A 15143-nucleotide genomic window follows, 5' to 3' on the forward strand; every position below is an offset into this window, starting at 1 on the left:
AGTGCGATAGGAATTGTCCACCCCTTGTCAGGGTTATAACAATATCACAGGGCCACTCGAGGAGCAATGAACTGGAAATGCGTGGCCACGCTCGGAATGTATCCATGGTGGATAATTCCGGTCAATCAGTTATTCTGCAGATCGAGGAAACCACTCTCGATATGATCACTTGCAAGTACGACCCGAAAGACACCTTGCATTGAGTGGAAGATAGTAATAGGACAAGAGAATTGGTGACGCACACTTGTCGAGGACAAGTGGGAGATTGTTGGAATATGTGTCTTCCGACAATAATGCGATCACAATTGTCGATCATATTGATCACATGTTTAAATCTCATTTTAAGAATACATGTGGGATGTAATATTTTACAGTCAAGTGGTCCACACATATCGGTAATGATTGGCTGACTAGAGTTTGACATTACTGTCGTGCGACGGTGGTGATCAGTTGATCCCCTTAGGTCATACTTATAGGGAAATACTCTTAATTGATTATTTCATTAATCGTATGCCGATACGAGTTAATTAAATTGCTTAAAAATTGACGGATGATTTTGTGAGTAAAATTAACGTGTCTTATTGTAATTCGATTATATTAGATACGGTCTAAGTAATTGAATTGTTTTATTACTTAGATAAAATTATTGTTTACAAAACTATTTGAAATTAAAATTGAATGAATAACTTATTATAAATACAAGACATTGTAAATTATAATTTGATAAACCGTTTTGGTACAAGTAATTACGAATTACTAGTCGATTTTGTAAATGACATATTTTATGAGTATGTTGATTTTTAATATGATAAAAATACATTACAAATTCACATGTCAAGTAACGTGTCACATATGTCACAATTGACAAATGACAAAATAAAATGGACCTCCCATTTTATAGATATTTACCGATTTTTGGAGGGAGTTAGTGGAAAAATTGTGTTAATTGTTTTAAGTGGAAAACACAATCATGAAAGCTAACTACTAGCCATGCCACCCTAAGCTTTTGAGAAGAGCAAAATTAAAAGGCATTGGGCAACCTTCCCAAGGCCTCTTTTTCGGCCAAAACAAAAGAAAGAGAGAAGGTATTTTTCTCTAGAATTTTATTCATTCATTTTTACATAGAATTTCTAGTGTAAGAAATTGCTATGATTTCTCTACATCTTTTGAAACTTTTAGAGAAATAAAAACTACAAAATCTACTCCTCTTGGACCAAAATAATTCAAGAGTACAAATAAATATTTTGTGTCAAATTTTAAGTAAGACTAATCCTAATACTAGATCATATTATTTTAGTCTTTAAGATGTATTCCTTGGGTATTCACTTTTGGGAGAGATTCTATACTTGAATCTTTGTTCATCCATTATTTGGAATGCTCAAGAACTAACAAGAAGGAGATCGTGTTGGTGCCCTTTTAATCCGAAAATCATATGGTGAGAAAACGATTTCTTCTCTATATTTACTTATGTTTGCATGCATAAGATTTGTATTTAATTTTATGACTAAATTAAATATAACATATATGAATATGTTAAGTGATGAGATATAGATTTCTAACAATCCCAACCATTCCCCCACTTCCTGGATTACAGTCTGGCTAAATATACAATCTTGAAACAGATGTTGATGAGTCTCCTCATGCAAGGCACAAATTCAACTCAAGTTATCCTGAGCAATATTCAACCTGTACAGTTTGGTTTTTAACATCAATGCCCCATGAGACACCATCCAAGCTACAAAAGTATGCTTGGGTAATGCCATTTGATTTAAGATGGATCTGTACCATTCCACCTTAGGCCTCTGAATTCTTATCCAATTATAGCAACTCTTCACAGTATAAACACCAGTACCAATGATCCACTTATGATCATCAAATCCTTCTTTAATAATATCCTTGACCTGATAAATTTTCTTCCAATACCAACATGGATTAGTAGAAATTTCATAGGATTTCCAGGGCACACCTTTTAAGTACACATGATGCACCCATCTAACCCAGAGCTTATCAGGCTTGACAGCCAGCCACGAGACCAGCTTGCCAATAGTTTATATGTTCTAATTCACACTATCTTTAAGACATAAACCACCTTCTTTTTTTTGGCACACACACTTTATGCCAAGACAATTTAGGAGTCTTACTGTACTCAGTGCTGCTTTCCCACAAAATATTTCTACAGATGGCATCCACTTTTTGCAGCACTGACTTCGGAAGAACAAACATTGAGGCCCAGTAATTGTACATAGTGGAAAGAACATAATCAACCAAAACTAACCTACCAGCATAGGATAGCCTTCTTGCACCCAAACTTCTGACTCTCTCCACTATTTTATCAATAGATTTAGCATCACCCTTACAGAATAATAACAGATCATCAACAAACATGAGGTGGGTTAATTTGAGTGGTTTGCATAGTGGATAATAGGAAAAAGGTAATTTCGCAGTGGCACAACTCAAAATACGACTCAAATATTCCATACATAGGGTAAATAATAAAGGAGACATAGGATCTCCTTGCCTCAATCCCCTTTTACCCTTAAAAAAATCAAAAGTATCCTCATTAAGTGCAATGGAAAATGAAGCTCTTGTCACACACTCCATAACCAAATATCTAAATATTTGTGGGAACTTAAAGGCATTAAGAATTTCCTCAACAAATGTCAAGCTAATTGAATCATAAGCCTTCATAAGATCCATTTTAAACATGCATCTAGGTGAGCAAGCCTGCCTATTATACATTCTCACTTGATCTTGACACACCAATATATTATCCCCTATACTTCTACCTCTTATGAAGCCCTCTTGATTCACACTTATAAGGTTAGGCAGGACCAAAACAAGTCTACTGCAAATAAGTTTAGAAACCCATTTGTAGATGACATTGCAGCAGTGATGTGACTCCTATTTATGCACATTTAGTCCCCTAACTAGCCTAGTTCCTATGCTTTTTAGTATGTATTAGGGATGTTTCTTGTCTTTAACCTCCTTCTATGCATATTATGTGACTCCTATTTATGCACATTTAGTCCCCTAACAGAATAATAACAGATCATATAATATGCATAGAAGGAGGTTTGGTGTCCTTTGTAGGAGAAGAGCACTAACTTGACTAGATGGAGTGAAGCGGAGCTAAATTGATTGTATATAATGACCAAGCACCAAAGAGGAGACCAATATTAAAGACCTAATTCAATAAAACAAGTAATTGGGCAATGACTAAGGATCCACACGACCCCTTAACGATCCTCACGGAGCTTGAGGCAGCCAAAGAAGGATAAACCATACTGGCTCACAATCCGAGCGGCTCAAGCCCAATCCGGGTGACTCAGCAGCCAATCCGAGCGTCTCATGCCCTGTCCGGGCGTCCCAGTGACCAATCCGAGCGTCTCTCTCTACACAATACATGAGGCTCCTCCTGAGACTTGCAAGGCTGTAATCTCCTTCTAAAAGGGTCTAATCGTCAATTAAACCCTTAGTTAACCTAATCCTTGTGCTACTATATATACCCCTCTTGTATTTAGAGGAGATTAAGCCCTCTTAGAAGAGGCAAAGCTTTCATTAGGAGTAGATTAGAATAGATTAACACTTAATCTTTCCACAAATTACACATTAATCTTTCCTTAATTATTTTTCAAGATTTATTATTGGGTTATTATTGGAGAATTGACAACTCTTCATCAATCAATCAAGTTCTCTTCTATTATTCTTTCCTTTCCATTTGTTCATCTTAATATTGGTATAATCTCTTTACTCTTTATTCTTTATTGTTTATTGTTTTAGTCATTCATCATGTTTAGACTTGTTAATACGATTGACACCCTTGTTAGCATGTTTTCTATGATCATGAGTGAGTAGTCTCTTAGCTAGGGTAATGGGAGATTAGGGGAACTAGAATATGTGGGTAGATTCATACTTAATCTAATATGTTATCATAAGATTGCTTGTTTGTTGAAGTGTTAACCTATGCACATGTTATGCATGATAAAATGCTTGACTATGAAACCTTGCATTTATACATCTCTTATCTATTAAACAAGTCTTGTAAAATATAAACTAACTCGAGTCTTGTTAGACCATGCATTGGAGTGAATATGAAGAAACTAAGTCGACTTGTAGGTATTGTATAGTCTCGACTGACTCGGCTCTGGGACCCAAATCTTCCTAGGAATTGTAAGACATAAACTAACTCGATTCCACTACAACAATAATTGCTTGCAACTATGTAAACATGTTTGTATGATCACCACCATGAATCCCCTATGATCCCATGACACCATAGTACCCTTAATCAATTGTTTACATCTCTTAATTTATTACTTGTTTTAATTCATTGCTTCTATTAGTTTAGACTCACCAACTCCAACCCATACCAATTGTGACACTAGCATAAATTGAGATAGATAGGCTTAGAACACAAAGCACACCGTCTCGTGGATTGACCTCGATTTAACCACTAACTAGTTGTTTGTTGAGATTATAAATGTGTTTGATGGATTAACGACAACATCAAAATGGCGCCGTTGCCGGGGATGGTGTTTTTTGATTAATTTCTTACTTGTTTGTCTATTTTTAATTGTGCTTTAGCCTTGAGGAATTTGTTACTCAAGGTCGTTTTTACCATTTTATTGTAGTTTCCATTTTTGTAGTTGTATCTTTATCTTGACTATGATGAAAACCCAAGACTTGGTACATGGAGTTTATGGTGGATATTTTGAGTATGACTACAATGGGTATGGGGAGTTTGAGGAGAAATTCAATATAAACCTACCTTACTACACATATAATAAAAGTCCTAACTACTACCCTAACTTTCCCCACCAAAATCACCACATCCAATACCCACTTTACAATCAATTCGAAATGCCACAATATGACAACTTTCACAACCACACACAACAAAAAGATTACCCAAACTTTGACATTCAAAATGTGGTTCTCCAAATGATGGGAGATCAACAAAACTTATTCAAACAAATACTAGAAGAGAGCCAAAATAGAAACAATGTTCTTCAAAGCATTGTTACCCAAGGTGAGGTGATGGCAATTCAAATTTTCCATATGAAGGAAACCCAACCAACCACTCCTCACGAATCCTTAAGCATTAACCATGAATGTGAATTTGAGGTAGTAACCTTTGATGTGGAAGATGTGAAGTGGGAAGAGCCAATCTCCTTGAGTTCTTGTAAGTATGAAAGTGTGGTATTTGATGAAGAATACATGAGGTTGAGTAATCCAAATACTCTTAGCCTTTGTGAGTATGAGGGTGTGACTTTTGATGTGAACATTGAGATGGTGGAGGAAGAGTTATTGAGGAGAAGTAAAGCCCCTATTTATGGAAAAAGCGACGATGACGCATCTATGGAAGAAGATGATGAGGGAAAGATAGGCTCAAATGATAAATGGAGTTATGAGATCAACTTGCTTGAGGAACCCATCCTTGAGAAGTTTGAAGATTGCTTCGATGAAGAGGACTAATGCCTTCATGAGAACCTTTTCGCACCCACTATGGAGCTCATGATAGTTGGAGATGAGATTATGGTCCTTCTCACGAAACTCAAATCGTCATACAAGAATTACTTAGTGGAGAAGCTCAAAGATAAAGCTAAGAAGGAGCCTACATGTGGAAATTTGGCACTCCCTATCCCAACTCCTAAGACACCTCATCATCAATGCCATGAATGTTCACCTTCTATCCTTGGAGGATTGATTAGTCCAAGCATTTGTGTCATCAACTTTGGAAGAAATAGGAGCGATCGAAAAACCCCCTATGACAAGAATATAAAGTTTGCTAGTTTTAAGAGCCGGGAAGACCATCATGACAAAGCAAAGGAGAAGGGGACGAAGTTCAAAGGGAGGTCCATCATGGATTGGCCCTACATGAAAGTCCGGCCCGTTTAGGAGCGCTCTTTTAAAAAAGAGCAGCTAAATCGATTTCGTATGATTGATATTACCCTCGGCCGCTGCCCCTTGTACTTTGTCCACTGCCGCCCGTTTGTTGTCATCTCTTGCTCAGGCAGTCGTGCAGGGGATCGGGCAGGGGACCGCTCATTTCATATCTTTCGCTTTCGCTCGTTCTTTATTTATAGAAAAGGATCCGATCCATTTTGATCGGTATGGATCTTCTCAAGCTCAAACACTTTTTCTTCTTGGATAGCCACTTCAGTCGTGCTCGTTGTTTCTCGAAAGTATATTTTTTCTAGGAACACCTATTATAAAACGGTTCAAAACTTACTCATGCTTACTCGAGGACCATTCATAAGCATTTGACCAACTTTTGAGAGCATTGAGCTCTATGCACAACAAAATCCGCTATCTCAACTATGATTGGTGGAGTCCTACCTCAAACCACCACTATTAATATATCCTTTCCGATTTTTATATTGTACCATAATTGTTGCATTGTACATATTTCTCTTAGTCCCTACTTGAGAGATGTGAGGGTGGTCGGAGATAAATATTTTTGGTACCTTGTCGTTAGGAGCACCTAGACCAAAACACAATTTATAAATTCACCAACAACTCTACAATTAGTAAAGAGGCAAGTAACGGTCGGATCCCAAGGGATGGGAATTGAGATGAGATTTCTATTGCAACTAGTGGTGTCTTAGGGGTGTCACAATTGGGGTTTGATGTAGAAGGTCACTAAACTAAATAGCAATGAAAGTAAACAAGCAAGATGAATTAAAAGGGTTGTAAACAATTGATAAAAGGCACTAGGGTGTCATGGGGTCATAGGGGATTCATGGGAATTGATCATACAAACATGTTCTCAAATTATAAGCAAGCAATTATTGTTGTGATGTATTGAGTTGGGTTATATCTTACAATCCTATGAAAGTTTGGGTCCCGGAGCCGAATCGATTAGATTGTACAACACCTACAAGTCGACTTAATCTTTCCTACTCAACAACATGCATGGTCTAATGAGACTCGAGTTGGTTTATGTCTTACAAGTCTCATTGAAAAGATAGGTGATGGGTAAAAAATGCAAGGATTCATAGGCTCGCATTTCATCAAACATAACATGTGCATGAGTTGAGATGATAACAAGCAAGCAAATAAACCATGAAAGCATATTAACTTAAGCATGAATCATTCCCCATGTTGGTTTTCCCTAATTACCCATTAACCCTAGCTAAGTGACTACTCACTCATTATCATGTTGAACATGCTAGCAAGGTTGTCAATCATACCAATAAAGTGAAACATGATGAATAAATGAAAGTAATTAAAAATAATTAAAAAGGGATTAAGAGAATTATACCTACTAATGATTCCAATAATAAAGCAAAGAATAAAAGAAGTACTTGATGCTTGATTGAGAGGTTGTCAATCTCCCAATAATAACCCAAATAATCTTCAATTACCCAAAATAAAGGATGAACAAGAGAGAGATTAAGGAAATAAAACTTGTATTAAAACTTGATTAATTGTTGATTACAAGATTAAAGAGAGATTTGATTGATATTAACTACACTAAAGATCGCTAAGAAGAACATGCTCTTCTAATTAGACTAATGAGGTATTTATAGTGGGGATTAAGTGTAGGAATTAGGGTTAACTAAGGGCTTAAATGACGATTAAGTCCCTACTTAAGGAAACGCCGGTCTTTTTGGAAGGACAGGCATCTTTCTTGAAGCTTGAAGAAACGAAATTGGTCTGCCTTGGAATCCAGGCGTCTTTAGCACCGGACGGGCGGATTCTGTGGTCTCTGCCCGGGCGTCATGGGGAGAAGACGGGCGTCTTCTGGAGTTGCTGCCCGGGCGTCTTGTGAGGAAGACGCACGGATTGTGGTGGTGGAGACGGGCGTCTTCTGGGGAAGACGCACGGATTGCTGGGCAGTCTGCTTTCTTCTTCTTTTCTTCCTTTTTCTTCATAAAATCCTTGGGGATTTCCTCGCGGATGCAAGGATCTTTTCTCATCATTGCCCATTTACTATAGTATGTACAAAGGCCTTCTAATCTTATCTCTCCTTGATGCTTGGTCATTGAATTCAATCAATTTAGTCTCGTTTTGCCATAAAAATGCAAGGTTTGCACTCCTTGCCTACCAAGGGATCAAAACCTCAAAGAATATGCAAAACAAGGAACTAAAGACAATAAATGACCCAAATATGCACCAAAAAGCATGGGAACAAGGCTAATTCGGGGACTAAATATGCTCTAATTATGGTCACATCAAATATCCCCAAACCGAACCTTTGCTCGTCCCGAGTAAAGAGGTGACAAAGACTAGGACCATTATTTAAACTAACCTAATAACATAGCCGACATGAGACAATTAGCGGGTCTCACTCCGCCCCTTCAACGCACAACAAGACAACCATGAGGTAGGATGCCTTCTTGCAATGCAAGGTGGGTCTTGCCAAAATGGCGACACATCCAAACATTAAGCACATAAAATCAAATAATGGATGCATCTACAAAAGAATAGCCACTTTCCTCTTCTAAGTGGCGGAAATTATCTACAACGGAAGCAATTCAAGGGTACACACTCCTTCATAGATGCAATTTCTTCAAACTGCTAAGCCTAGAAGGATACCAATAAATCACCTCCAAATTGTGTCAAGATAGGGTACCTTTGTCCTCAATCGTTAAATGCTTTTGTCAAGAGTAGACTCCCTATGGTGTTAGAAACACTGGAGGATCGCGGAATTCCCCCTCTTGCCTAGACAAGAAGAAGGGTCGTCCCCTCTCTACCATGCACAAAAATGGATACGATGGATAAAGGGATCGATATATATTTGAGTTTTAATTTGGGAGTTTGCTTTGTTGTTGTTTTTCTCCCCAATTTCTTGTGGCATATAACATTTGAGAACACTTTCTTGCCATTTCTTTTTGATTTCTGGCATTTCAACACTTGACAACTTTCAACTTTTCTTTGCATTTCTTTTGAACATTTTCAAAGTCACCCCATATGTAGTGAGGGTGGCTTATATTTGAAGCTTTAGGAGTTCTATTTTTGCTCCTCTTTTCATTTGATGCAATTTTTCCAAACTTTCTTTCACTTTTCATTTCATTGAACTCAAATCAATTTCTTTTTGTGCCCATTCCCTTTTGTTGACAAAAATGTGGTAGAACATGGATGAATGATGGATGCATGGTTTCAAGGGTCATCTTGGAATAAACGGTAGCCAAGGAGTTATCACACCACAAGGTATTCTTGACTAGGCCTTAATCCATGGGTCAAAGGTACTAGCACGACACATCCTAGGGTGTTTTCAAGTATTCTAACAAGCAAAGTCTTAAGAAGAAAAAGCATCTACTAGGGCCTATATACACTTGTCAAGCTTCCCAAGTAGACGGTTTCACAAAATTTTTCTAACATGCAACTACATGCCATGATGCAACTAACATTTATACATCCTAATGCAAGTGATTATACCAACTAATATGACATATAAACTAAATGCAAGTCCTAAGTTCACATTGTTATACCGCATCAATCAAAATAAAGCCACATAGTCATTAACATAAAAAGGAAAAAGGAGATTGGAAAGATCATACCATGCGGTCTTCAATATCCTCATGTCTCGGATGTGGCGTAGTCGATCAATGTGAATAAGGATAGAACAAACACAATATATACAATAATATATACATGACTACACTACAAAGGAATGAACTTGTTTTTGGTTTTTCAATTTTTCAAATTTTTATGGATTTTTGAAATTTTTCAATTTTTTGGATTTTTGAATAGAAGTTAAGTTAGAATTCCCCATCCCCACACTAATATGGGCATTGTCCTCAATGACCAAAATGATGGGAAATTATGCAAACATGATGCATGATTTCTACACTAAATGCAAGCTACACTAATATACACTACATGATGCATGGGTTTTTGTTTATGACGGAGAGCGTAATTTAGATTACCTCCCGTTGTGTATGCATGTACTAAATTTGTCATTTTGGATTTTCAAAAGTGGGAACAATAAAATAATAACACCTCAATGGGGCCGAGGTGTTAGTCCTATATGTTGCTAGGACTACTCCAACCATGATCAAGATAAAGTAAATAAAACAAAGAAAGAAGTAGAACAAACCTCAAGAGGGTAGGAGCCTCCAAAGCTTGCTAATCTTCCATCATATCATCATCATCATCATCTTCCCCAATAGAAGTGGACTCATCACCACTTCCCTCTTCACTTTCTTGTTCACTTTGTTCATCATCCTCTTCTTCTTCTTCACTAGCCTCTTCATCAATGTTATCAACAACCGCATCACCGACAACCTCATTGTCACCCGGAATCTCACCCCTAGATGCACTCGGAAAGAAGACTTCCCTATCCGCCCAACTAGGCAAAGGACATGAAGGATCAAGTAGTCCTTGCCTAGCTAAATGAAGGAGGGGTGGATATTGGGCTAAGTAAGCATCTTCCCGATCCTTGAAAGCTTGCTTGTGCATCTCTTGCATAAGTAAAGTCATATAGTCTTTGCTTGCTTCAACACCTTCGGGTTTGAACTCTTGGTACTTGAAAGGATAGGGTGGTGTGACAATGGAAGAGGAGGGCATGTCAATTTCACCCCTTTGTTGTCGGATGATGTATTCGGCTTCTTTTGAGAGGGGAATGAGGTAGTTGGTCCGATGGACACTCAAACGACAAATCTTAGAAGGCAAATTAAAAGATCTAGCCTCACTTGTGAGCCACCCATAATTGGTGTCAAGAGGGTTATGAGTGACCCACTTGTACTTGTTAATCATAGCATCCATATCAACGAGATGACTCCCCTTTTTCGCCACATACTTGCTATCCTTGTTGAAGTTCGAATCAAAGTACTTAGCCAAAAGGGTGACTAGACCTCCATTCACAATAACGGTGGTGCCTTGCTTCCCACAATCAACATTTAGCCATCTATCCACCAAAAGCCTTAGAGAGTTGAAAGGCTTGGTGAATTCCCTTCCAATATTTAAGGCCGACTCAAGAAGAACAAAATCGAGCTTGGTAAAGTGGTTGGTGTTTTTTCTTGCAATGATGGTGCTCCCTATGACCTTGTGCCACACTCTAATGCCCGGATGGTGGACTAATAGAGCGCGACTAGCATGATAGTTCTCAAATTTCCTTCCGGAAATCGCCTCCCAAAGAGGAGCGGGGTCATACTTGCCAACATTCTTGAAATAACTAGGTGAATCACTAAGACCCAAAGCTTTACCCATTTCCTCAAAGGTGATGCACCTACTCACATTAGCTAGGCGGAACTCGATGTTTTCCATAGTCTCTACCTTTGTAACTTTCAAAGAACTCAAGAATTCTAAGGTAAGGGAGGGGTATGTCAATTCTTTTGTAGCAAACAATTTTTCCAACCTCATGGCTTCAAATAAGGCTTTAGTTTGCTCAAAGACACCCAAATTGTTCAAGGCATCTTCACAAATAAACTTGGTGGATAGAAAGGATTTTCTAGCATACTTGGCAAAAGTTTCCCTATGGGATTTAGAAATGAAAATTACCTCCGGATAGTTCGAAAGTTGAGCAATTTCCGGAGTAGTTGATGTTGTTGCTTCCAAGGGAGGTTGTTGTTGTTGCACTTCCAAGTTTGAACTAGCTACCACCATAGCCAATGAGGCTTTCTTTGCTTGAAAACTCTTTTGTCTTGTTGAAAGTGCCTTTGCCTTAGGTGCCTTTGTTGCTCCTTTTGTCCTTGCCATTGATGATTGAACCAAGAAAAGAGTGAAAATCTTCAATTTCCAAGTATACCCAAATCGATTTAAAGGTGAAAGGCCTTGCCTTTATAAATTCAAAAATCGACTCAAAGGTTGAAGATTTTGGTGCTTGGTTTTGATTTTTGTTGAAAGAGGAGTGATTAATTGTTGTAAAAAGGATGTTTGTATTTGGTTTTGATGAATGAGATTGAGGAAATCTTGTTTTGGTGATGGAGAGGATGAGGGTTTTGAGTTATGGGGTTTATGGGTAGTGTTTTGAATGAAGAAATGAAGAAATGAATGTGGGAGGGGGTTTATAAAAGACCCGAAAAATTTGAATTGCAGGGGGAAGACGGGCGTCTTTCCTTTGGGACGCCCGGATTCTGTCTGTCCTAGGTTGGGAATTCTTGCCTAAAGACGGGCGTCTTTCAGCAAAGACGCTCGGATTGTTCAATTGTGGGACGGGCGTCTTTCGCTGAAGACGGGCGGATTCCTTTCCAGTGATTTTTCTTGTTTTTCTCAGCCAAAAAGACGGGCGTCTTTCTGGAGACGGGCGGATTCTCTTGCAGGACGCCTGGATTTATCAACATTCCCAAAATTTCAAAAAATTCAGCTCAGAAGGACGGGCGTCTTTTGACAAATACGCCCGGGTTGCCTGAAGACGGGCGGATTCCCTAGAAAACGCTCGGATTCTGCCCCTTTTACCCAGATTCAGTTCCATCCGTGTACTTGCATATCCCATGTCATTTTTTCATTATTCAAAATCCCGTGTTCTTCATTGTGGGGACACTACTAAGGCATGAATAGCCTAGGCAATTGCTATCCCCACACTAAGCTAAAGCACTACACATCAATTGAAATCATTAGTCCCTCCCTCACTTCTCTCAAAAATGATAATTATCTTGATCAAAGTATAAAAATCCAAAAATGACAAAAATGCAATATAAGAATTGAAATGCGAGTTAGGGAGTTAGAAATATTTACAAATGGTGGTTTAGGGAGGACTCCACCAAACTCTCATCCTTAGTGAGATGTCATGGGGGCATGTCCAAGGTGTTGTTGATGTTGCTCAACACCTTGAAGAAGTAATCAAAAGCTTGTTCATTATCATGATAAAGGTCTTCAATAGATCTTTGCCCTTGTTGTCGGTCTTGATCGATAGCATTACCAATGTAGGGATTGAAAATCCCTTCAAACTCATCGTCCCAAAGACCACAAACTTCATCTACTTGATCACTAAAGATCTCTTGAGTTGATAGAGACAACTCTCCCACTTTCTTGTCTTGGCCAATGAGGCCATCCTCTTCATTGCTTGACTTTGATGAGCTTTGCAAGCTCTCTTTGTTACAATTCACTTGCTCTTTGAATGGAGCATCTTCAATTTTCTTATTCCATTTGAATTCCGACTTCTTCCTATCATCTTTCCGGCTATAATGATCAACCATAAAATATGGTTCATGTAAACGGGGAGCTCTCATGGTCTTGTCAAGATTGAAAGTTATGCTCTCATCTCCCACTTCTAGAGTGAGCTCTCCATGCTTTACATCAATCACCGCACCCGCGGTGTGTAAGAAAGATCTTCCTAGAATGATTGGAATGTTGGAGTCTTCTTCCATGTCAACAATGACAAAGTCCACCGGGATGAAAAATTTCCCAATTCTTACGGGAACATCTTCCCATATCCCTAATGATGTCTTCGTCGATCTATCGGCCATTTGGAGTGTGATATTGGTGCATTTAAGCTCTCCCATCCCCAACCTTTTACTCACCGAGTACGGCATAACACTCACACTAGCCCCTAGATCACATAAGGCTTTGTTGATCGTGGTGTCGCCAATGGTACACGGTATTGAGAAGCTTCCCGGATCTTTGAGTTTTGGAGGTGAACTCCCTTGAAGTATTGCACTACTCACCTTAGTGAAGGCGATAGTCTCAAGCTTCCGGATCGACTTCTTCTTTGTGAGGATGTCTTTCATGTATTTCGCATAGGCCGGCACGTGATTGATTAATTCCGTGAAAGGAATTGAGACTTCCAAATTCTTCACAATTTCCATAAATTTTCCAAGTTGGTCATCAAATTTGGGCTTGGCTTGACGACTTGGAAAAGGAAGTCTAATCACAATGGGCTCTTTCTTCTTGACCTTGTCTTCATTTTTCTTTGAAATTTCTTCTTTTGATGGTTCTCCATCCTTGGAGTTTTGCACAATTTCTTCTTTGTCACTAGCTTCCACAACTTCATCCTCAACTTGCTTCTCCGGTGCTTCATACCTTGTACCACTTCTGAAGTGAATGGCACTAACCGTTTCATGTCTTGGGGGATTACTTTGAGGTGGTAATTGCCCCTTTTGTCTTTGTGAGCTTGAAGATGCTAGTTGAGTCAATTGGGTTTCCAACATTTTGGTGTGAGCTAGGATGTTGTTGATGGTGATTTCCTTTGCTTGACTATCCTTTTCCATTTGAGTGAAAAATTCTTGTTGATTCTTTTGCATTTGAAGTACCGCTTTTTGAACATCAAAACCTTGGTCATTTTGTTGATTGTATGGAGTTTGATTTTGGTAACTTTGGTTTTGGTTGTAAAAGGGTCTTTGATTTTGGTTTCTCATGGGAGGTGGGGTGTATGTTGTTTGAGGGTTTGAACATTTTGGCTTTTGTATGAGAGATTTGGATGGAATTTGGTGTTTTCATTGTAATAGTTGGAATAAGGAGTACCACTCTTGTATGCTTGGAAAGCATTCACTTGTTCATTTGTTCCCCTACATTCACTTTGGTCATGTCCCAAAGTTCCACAATTCTCACATATCCCACTTGGGATTGATGAAGATGCCGTCATGGCATTAACATGATGCTTTGGTGATTTTGAGGCTTCTTCAAGTCTAGCCATAGCCTTTTCAAACTTCAAATTGATGGTATCAATGTGAGCACTAGGTTGAGCACCTAATTGAGTAATGGAGTCCACTTCATGCTTTCCTCCTCTAGTAGCCTTGCGAGGTCTACTATATTGTGAGTTATGGACCGCCATTTCCTCAATTTTGTTCCAAGTTTTATTGTCATCAACTTCGGTGAACATTCCATTTGATCCCATGTTGAGAATGTTCCTTGAATCTTCATAAAGACCGTTCCAAAATTGTTGTACCAAGAACCACTCGTTAAGTCCATGGTGAGGACATGAGCGACAAATTCCTTTGAATCGCTCCCAAGCTTCATACAAAGATTCTTCACCCCTTTGCTTAAAGCCTGTAATTTGAGCTCTTAGCATGTTAGTGTTTTCCGGTGGATAGAACTTTTTGTAGAAAGCTAGAGCCAACTTCTTCCAAGAATCAATTCCGAGAGTAGCCTTATCAAGACCTTTCAACCATTGTTTCACGGTGCCAATTAGAGAAAAAGGAAATAAGACCCATCGAATTTGGTCTTGAGTTACACCGGTTTGAGAAATCGCATCACAATAGTCACAAAAGGTCTCCATATGAGAGTGAGGGTCTTCACTAGGCATCCCCCCAAATTTG

General features: G+C 38.6%; 1 non-coding gene across 1 annotated transcript; it reads left to right on the forward strand.

The window, feature by feature from the left end:
• The first annotated feature begins 14789 nt into the window (after positions 1–14789).
• Positions 14790–14896, forward strand: LOC141593654 (small nucleolar RNA R71). The gene has a single exon (XR_012521727.1). It is a non-coding gene; the product is annotated as a small nucleolar RNA R71 (small nucleolar RNA).
• Positions 14897–15143: the final 247 nt, after the last annotated feature.

Source organism: Silene latifolia, chromosome 7 (assembly GCF_048544455.1).
Source record: "Silene latifolia isolate original U9 population chromosome 7, ASM4854445v1, whole genome shotgun sequence".
Taxonomy (NCBI): domain Eukaryota; kingdom Viridiplantae; phylum Streptophyta; class Magnoliopsida; order Caryophyllales; family Caryophyllaceae; genus Silene; species Silene latifolia.